A 9,542-nucleotide genomic window follows, 5' to 3' on the forward strand; every position below is an offset into this window, starting at 1 on the left:
CACGCTGGAAAGTATCCACTCCTCCACCATGACACAAAGTATGGATTTCATATTAATCTATACTATATTTCTCCTTGTGATTTGCTGTGGCATTTAAAGCTATTTTTATTAGTTTTTTTGAATAAAAGTATAACAGTTTGTTCAGAAGATTTGTCTCTTGTCCAACCAAAAGAGTAAAAAACTTTCTCCTTGATTTAGTGGAATTAACATGTTACTGCAAGTATAACTGCAGAAGGACACCGTGGGATGGGAATGACCATATCGGACTACATCTGGATATCGTCACTTCTATATGTGATCACATGTCAGCCATGAGTAAATTCAGTATGTACAGCAGATCCACAATCTTCCTGCTTCTCTTGACAAAAGATGGCTGACCAGTGAATACTGAGGTACTGTAAATAAAAAACAGTCATCTTTGGGTTCTGTACTCTGCCGCCATGTTTATTTTTTGATTTTTGGTTAGCAAGACGCAAGGATAAACTGTACAGGTGAAATACGCAGACACAGATATGTGGTGATTAGTGGTAAGTAGCATACTAACAAAAATACATTTTCACTCACCAAGAAGTGGGCAAAAATTTGCTGTTGTGCAATTATTCAATTAAAAATACTCCAAAAGGAAGAAGCAGTACAAACACCGTCAGGAGATCCACTTCAGAGACTGCAATTAGCAAAGGTTATTCCTAACAGAGAGCAGTCAGCTACAGATTCCCATCAATGCAGCCACATCCCTTATTTTAGGCTGTAACACTATTCAAATGCATGAACTGCAAATCTGGCATAAAAATGAGAATTTTGACTCCAACTATAAAAAGAAGAAATGTCACACAGAGTCTTGATCTTAACAACTTAGAGGAAATATTTAAGGTGCAGAGGTTCCATCAAGCTCCTCGTTTTCCTGAGACAAACTGCAGGAATCTCCGAGGCGATGGTGGCACTCGGCTGGTAGGTTGGAGGTTATAAATCCAGACTGTCCTTTGTCAGAGCATTGCTCTCTTCTCTTCTATGTTCATGTTTTTTGGACGACAGGACGACGAAGATTCTTGTTACTTTCTGTTAGATTTCTGATCCCATGCATTTTGGATTCAAACTCAAATAAAGGTCCATTTTTACATTCACCTGTTTATCCCAAGAGTCTGGTCCTTAGTGGCAGGTACCTAATAGGTTGTTGATTTCTTCTGCGTTGTCTTTTATAATCCAAGACTTACTCAATGGTATTAAGATCAGAGCTCTGTGAGAACCAAACCTTCTGTCACAGGATGGTTAGTGTTGTAATTTTTGTCTGCAAGTTGTTGCTATATTCTACTTAACCAAAATAATAAAGTCGTAATGCAAAAAAAAAAGAAAACCGTTTTAACTTTAAAGTATGAACACAGCCTTTGTAATGTCACACATCAGTTTTTGACGTTTAATATTTGAAACCATGAGCAAAGTGTTTTTCTGGGGGATATTTAACAAGCTGCGCTTCATGCTCACATGGTAGATAACCTTTCAGTCATAAGGTAGGCCCACCCACAACCATAGTTTTTATTGTCTTTTCAGACAGTAATGACAAACAAACGTCACAAAATAAGCATCGTGTCGTATTAAATAAGATTAGAATTGTATGAACTCACCAGAAAAACATTCAAAGACGGCATGGAGCTCAGGGATCTCAGTCTGGTAACATTTGCGATCAATCCAACCAGGCAAGATGATCTCAAGATCATTTCAGGGATTTCTTTTGTACAACCAGTTCTTGTTAATATGTAAAGGGATTTTATGGCATGTGCATTGAAATGATGTTGGCACAATGTTTCACTGGTCATCTTCTAAACATGCAGATAAATACCTTAGGATCTGTACATTTATTCTATTCCAATTTTTTGGATTAAGAAATTCGATACCATGTGCATGATTAAAGATAGAAACTAATTTGTATGTAGTGGCAAATCAAGATGCAGCATGTCTATTACTAAAAAAAGATTTAGAAGAAGCAAGTGCAGACTTAACACTCTGTGTGATGGTTGATTCTCTAGTTGCTGGTGTGAAGCTGCAGTTTGTAAATCTGCGGGTGGGATGTGTGCACTTGTTTCAGCAGCCTTAAAACAATAGGCAGACTTGAGAGAGGCTCTTTGATATAACCACATTTTAATGGGACACACACTTATAGCGTGCTTGACAGTATCTGATTGAGACACTGTGGTTTTCTCCATATCGTGATGCACTCACTTCTTGTGTCTAGCTTGTGAGTGTGCATATGTGCACGTGTCCTCCTCGACGCAGTGGGAACACGCACATTCGCTCACTGGTGGGCCCTGGGACAGGCAGACAATTAAACAGGTCAGCGTGGGGTAACCGTGGCCAGCCTGCGGGGGGCGGTAGACGCGCAGCTGGAGGTAGCAGGACAGGCGAGAACAGCAACACCTCCAACGGACATGCTCTCTGTTTCACAGGCAGACACTGAGGGACACACACACATACAAACACACACACCCAGCCGGTAGGAGAGAAAGATGATTAAGAAGTTAGAGTGGAGGAGATGGAGCACTTCTGGACAGTGACATGAACTCTGAACCTCTAAAATTACACAAAGAGGTGATTTCACAATTTTGCCCAAAAATGCAACAAAACATAAAATTTAACAGACAATCATTTCTTCTCCTTTAACCATTTCCCCCTGAGGTTTTACAGTATTAATTCATAGTTATGGAAACAGAAGAGCACTAGATGAGGGAGCTGAAGCTTTCTTGACCTGTACATGCAAACTGAGTTTTTATTGTCCTTTTGGCCTTTACCCTGCGTTGTTCTCTAACTCCTGAATGCTATTTTACATGTTTTTCTTTAACCTTTGCTCCACTGAGAGTGTGGGGGGTTTTTTTGCTGCAGAGATGTTACAACAATTAAGAAAACAGGTGCCTCACAGTGTCTAACAAACTTCAGCCGTGGCTCCTCTGTGATAAAAGCAGATTAAAGCTTTTCTCTATGTTTGCGTGGTAACTGATTGCCAAGGCAGTGCTATTCTTGTTTGCTATTGCAGCCGAGGCGGAATTACCTCGATTTTGTACAAAATAGTCAATTAAATTAACTGTGAAAGGCTATTTATTTTGACCTGGGGATACATTTTTTTTCTCTCTTTTTCTTTCCTCTCATACGCGTTGTAAATGGGGTGGGGGAGTGAGGGGTGGTGGGGACAACAGAAGATGAGAAATTGGGAGCAGAACAAAGACAGAGGATTCGGCTGAAGTCCCAGAGTTGGAGTCACACTGCCATCAGGTGGACATCAGCTAACACTGCAGATCTGACAGGAAATGTGTAAGAAAGTATTTCTGTGAAGGAGAGTGCAGCCACAGTGCTGTTTTCATTTATGCATCGTCTCCACATTCAACAATCTTGTTCTCATGATAACCATAATTAGATATTTGTGTGCTGTGCTTCAGCAGTGTCATGTGGGCCTACAAGTTTTCTGCATCACACTGCACCTGGTTATATCGATAGTGTGCAAATGTTTTAATGATGAAAGATGTAACTAGTACTTTAATTTGACAGGGAAAAATTCAAATAGAAAAATACTCAAAACAGACTAGATTTGCCATTAGTTAGGAGTTACTGCGGCACGGTGGTGCAATGATTAGCAGCTCGCGGCAAATGAGATTTAGTTGAAATATTCTAGCTGACTGGAACTTTAATGTTTGTGGCATGTTCTCCCTGTACATGTGTGGGTTTCCACTGGGTACTGCAGCTATGCCACACAGTCCAGAGATATACACGTTAGGTTAACGATGGTTTCAAATCGTCGCAGGTGTCAGTAAAGGTAAAATAAACAGCTTGTTGTATAAAAGCACTCTGATGGCCTACTAGTGCCATTCCATTCCTTATACAGTAGAAGTCAAAGTGCCACTTCAATTCACTTTAACGAATAGAAACATATATTTATTACATCTAGCTTCGGTGCATGCAACCAGAGCAAAGCATTCTGCTTTCGTAATTGTCTCTTTTCCTTTGCAAAGGACATTAGAGTTAAGATGGGTTGGGTTATCTTTACTTAACCTTTCATTTACACTTGGCTAATATCTGGACGTGGACTATTCAGTTCATTTCAGTATTATTTATACAGTGCCAAATCACAACAGCAGTCACCTCAAGGCGCTTTGTACTGTAAGGGTAGACCCTAGAATAAAATAATTCTTCAACAAGCAAAAATCTAAAAGGCGTTTTGTGTGATGGTTTTTTGCTATTGTTGTTGTTTTCTCCTTGTTTAACATTACAGTTTCACACTATACATGAGAACCTTTAAACTTGATCAATTTAAAATAAAGAGGAAATCTGTAATAATGCAATCAAAATGAATATCCAGTCATTTTACTGAAATTACCCAAAAAATATATCTGTGTACAATTAATACCAGCAGTGCAAATGCAGACTAGTCAGCCATATATGGTTTTGCATCACCAACTGAATGCATGTAAACTCCCTGTGGTAATACAATTCTGACAGTGTGAGCTATGGCAAGGCTTTGTTTTTTGCCTATATGAGACGCCTTCCCTCACCTGAGAATCTGCAGTGCTCTTACAGCATATTGTCAGAAAAAAGGTGAATTTATTCTGAAACTCTGACCATAACCTCCACTGGAGGGTGTTAGATGTGGAAATTAAAGTTAACACGAATTATTCTTTTTTGTACTTTCACAACAAGAAAAAGTCCAGTACTGAAAAATATGGTAATGAAACACAAACTAACAATTCTACAAACGTCAGATTGTAAATTAAAATGCTATTAAATTCTGGTTATTAGACATATGTCACATGTGTCAGGACTGCACCGAGTTAGTTAATTATTCTAAAAAAAAATGTTTGACTTTGTCAAATTAAACATGAATGTTAAGAAATGGGTTTTCAGGGCCTTCACTTGTCCCTCACTACACCCAGCCAAACAACCAAACTTTACCCATGATGTAGTGTGGAGGCATGTCACAAAACAGGAAGGATGTGGTCACAGCTTTTATCCAAACCAGCCTATCGATGATTTGGAATTAAAGGACACAATGCTGCGTTTACAGTAAAATGTATTTTCATACAGTTGTCTTGATCCAAATAAGATGTCCACACACACACAAACACATATCAAAACCTCATTCCAGGTTTAAATAGGATTTAAAAGAATGTACAATACAATGATGTTTGTTAGTACAGCTCAGCATGAGGGAGATTTATCTTCTAACAGATGCATCCCAACACCAAGTGACATCCCAATGAAAACAAATAGACAAAAAACACAATACAGCAGCAGAAACATAAGGGTTTGCACACATGCATGCGCACATGGTGTCTAGTTAAATGAGGCATGTGATACACTGTAGTGGAATGTGTGTGACAGTAAGACAGAGAGAATAATTGTGACTGCGAGATAGAGCAAATGATGAGCTGGAGGGGAAGTAAACAATGCCAGTTCCTGTGATAGACTGCAGAACACTTTCCATCTCATTGACTTTGAATAATTTTTCACATCAAATGAAAAGTAATTACATCACAACAACTCATGCTGAATGGTTTCCTCTCACTCTATCTTTGTGTATCTGTGTGTGTAAACCAAGATGAGTATTTATGTTGGTCAGTGATTCAATTGACTCATTCATTATGTCGAATAAAAGGTGATGGTAGACTTTGCTGTTTGTAGTGTACCTCGTGTTTTGAGAACGAAACCCTTTTGAGATGCTACATTGTATCTAGGACGAGAGTCACAAGAGTGAATGCACAATGAGCAACATATGCTAAACTGTGGCATGTAAAAATGCAGCAAGTACAACATTGGGATTCTTTCTGTGTTTATGTATATTTTACCCTAAAATTTGCTCAGCATTTTGAATAAACTCTGTTTTAACTAATGACACACGAGCCATGTTACTGTTTCTACCTCCATACTGAAAACATCATCCACGCATTTGGTGTTGATGTCTCATTTGGAAAACAAACTTGCACGTATGAATATGGTTTTAGCAGAAAATCATCCAATAATTAGCTTATGCTGGTTATAAAGAAATATTACACCCAAGTTTAGTCTAATGCCAGACCTGAAAGGCTCCCTCTCTTTGCCCTCAGTTTTGCAGCTATGTACAGTATGCCTATCATTTCCACCCTTGTAATATAAGGTAACACCTTTCTCACTGAGGTCAGCCAGTTCTGTCTTTCAGTTTAATCTCACTTACTTTGTTAGCTCAACATTAGCTAATCCCGATTACACCTTCCATAGTGCATGGATAATATTGGATAGGAACTACAGTATATAAGGCAAAAACAGAGTTTGCACCATTTTAACAAGCTTGAAAGTTGACATTTGGCATTTTCTTTATTCTTCAAACCCGCCCAAACTCTCTTAAGCACACCTGTTTTGGAATTCCTGCTTCCTTCTAGTGGAACCAGGTCACTAGTGTTTAATGATGTTAATAAATATAACAGGGTATTCTGGATCTCTAGTCTTCTTGAAGAACATTCAAAGATGCTCTTTTTTATGTTGGCTGCCTTTTATTCTATTCTCTGTTAAGATGATCCCACACGGCTTCAATAATGTCGACATCTAGGTTGGGGAGGCCAGTCCATCACTCATAGGCTCCTAGTGTGTATTTTTCTATCCAGGTGGGTTTTTACTTCATTGGCAGTGTGTTTGGGATCACTGCTATACAGAAAAATGAAGCTGTTGCCAATCAGATGCTTCCCTGATGGGACTGCATGGTGGATCAAAATTTGACAGTATTTTTGTGTTTAAAATGTCATCAGTGTTGACAAGATTCCCAAGAGCACTGGCTAAAATCCAGCTCCCATCTGTGAAACAGCATCCCCTGTGTTTTAGAGATAATCATAAACACTCACTGTTGCCTCTGTCCTGACCTCATTTGCACATACTGATGGCAGTCTGGACCAATTCTAAGTCCGATTCATCCCTCTATATGCCACTGATTTTCAGTCCACTTCTTGTGTAACTTGGCTCCTCAGGCTTTTCGTCCCGCCTGCCTTCCTTAAGAAGAGCTTCTTGACAGGTAACCTCAAACAGAGGTTTTCAGCAGTTGATCAAACCAACATTTGAAAATGAGTGAAAATGCAGCTAATGTCCAAAGAAAAACTATGAAAGAACTTTGGAAGCTTTGGAGAACTGCTGCTCAAGATCATGTTTAAAAACTACATGAAGGTCTGGCTCCCTGCAAGCAAAATATAATTAAATGACCAATGGTTCAAGACTTGCACAGCATTGCATATAACAAGCTAAATGTTTCAAAATCAGCAAAGCAAATCAGAATTTTAAATGTCTAATTGTTAACATAAGACATGTGTATAGCATGAAGTATACATAAGTCTATAATTTGTTGGACAAGACACTTTTCAAAAACTTTTTCTCTTTACACCACCACAATATATTTCAAATAAAACAATCAACATGTGATTCAAGGCAGACTTTCAGCTTTAATTTAATTTAATGGTTAGGAAGTACAGCACTTTTTATACAAAGATGCTGGTTTTCTAATATTTTCTAATACTTGGATGAAAATCCTTAATATCAATGACTGTCTGAAGAAGCCATGGACATCACCAAATGCTGGACTCCCTCCCTTGCTCTGCTAGGCATTTGCTGCAGCCACCTTCAGTTGTTCATCGTGCTTATTTGTGGGTCCTGCTGACTTCAGAAACTGAAAAGCACACTCTGAGATTAGGTGACTGACTTAACCATTACAATTATCCCAGATATGACAGAACTTGTAAAAACAGTCTTGACCTGGGGAAACGGGAAGGCTTGGCAGCAGTTCCTGTCAAAGGCAAACAAGGAACACGAAAAGTGTCAGGAGAGAGGCAACATCATTGGGAAGGTTACTTTTCAAATGTATTCCACTACAGATTGCAGAATACATGCCCTAAAATGTATTTTGTAACGTATTCCGTTACGTTACTCAGTGAGAGTAACCTATTCTGAATACTTTGGGATTACTTGAGATATTATCATGCTTTTTACAACTACATGAATGTACTATTGCTGTGTGATTTATTACTATTACTGAAGGTACTCACCATTTTTGCAGCGATCTCATATAGAAAATTATTCCGTGCTTATATAAAACAGGTCAGCGGCCGTAGTAAAGGGACCTCTGGCTAATACGTCGTGTTCGTGTCGGGCTCGTAGCCGAAAACTAGCTTTACTGTGTTGTCTGGGTCGACTTTGCTAGCGAGAGACAGAGAGAGGCGTTGAAAGGCTGCTCCAACAAAACTTATTGTTTCAGAGGAAAACACGAACACAGTGTACAGTCGAGTCTTAATAGCTTACTTACAACTGGGTTCGTCAGGCACTCTTTTCGGCTGCAGTGGTTATTATTATATTTACATGCTTCCAGCTCCCGTTTCTGCTCAGTGACAGCTCGTACTTTTCCACTCTCCTTTTTCTCCCTCCCTCGCTCACAGACACATAACGGGTATGGCAGTCCATTCTCCCTGCAGCACGGACTACACTGCCCACGAGGCTACATTCTTTAGGGCGATGCCTGTAACACTCTGCCTATTGCCTTCATATTAAATAATTTTTTGCATAATAATTTTTAAAAATATTTCTTCATGTCATTAGAGGTGACATGGGCCACGAGATTGAGACACAGGCATTAGAGCCTCTTAATGCGTGTTTTGTTTGTGTTTCCACCAGCGTGGAATTACCAAAAATAGAGAGGGCAAAAGGAAAAGGCCGCCATGTAATCCCTTTATTTCAACAAAGTAACTGTATTCTGAATACCACCTTTTTAAACGGTAACTGTAACGGAATACAGTTACTCATATTTTGTATTTTAAATACGTAGCATTGGTACATGTATTCCGTTACTCCCCAACACTGAGTGTAACACCATGCAGCTTGCTGCTTTCCACGTCGCTCCACTCAAGCCCTCTCTCCACAGCTCTTCAGCTCTGCAGCAGCAGCTTTGGCAAAAGGACACCAAGGTGAATTTAAGCAAAGTGAGTATGCAAGCGAGGGAGCCAAGGTTGAGTAATGAGTCCAGTGCAACGATTTGGCGACAACTGAGGAAACAGGATAGGAAACAGGAATGTAGCCAGAATGAAATCAGCCTGGCTGCATTCAGGTGTGTAGTTCGGTAGCCGGTGTATAATTAACAATGGGCTAGACTAAACTGGTGTAAGTTGTCAGGTGGACTAATAAAGCAATGTAGCTGATAGTGTGAAGCACCCAGATACTCCAGATTACATAAATAGTAAAATGTTGTGTCAAGTGGTGTAACTAAAGCGTAGTTGTTTGTGAAGAACGTGCAACATTTGAGTTTAAAAGTAAATCATATCAAAGATATAATCATGCTAGAGACAACAATGTTTTTTAAAGCTGTCATTTCTAAACAGTTAATGCACCAACTTTGTGAAAGCCCTAATGTGTGACACCTTAATAACTGTATTTGCATCTGTTGCTGCTTCCTGTATTTTTGAATTAAACAACCATGAGGTACAGAAATTAAAACAAAACACATCTCTGTTTATTTCTGTTCCAACCCACGGTCTGCTTTTCATGGAGCACGTCATCACTTT

This window comes from Aulonocara stuartgranti (assembly GCF_965226115.1).
Source record: "Aulonocara stuartgranti genome assembly, chromosome: 14".
NCBI classification, from domain to species: Eukaryota; Metazoa; Chordata; class Actinopteri; order Cichliformes; family Cichlidae; genus Aulonocara; species Aulonocara stuartgranti.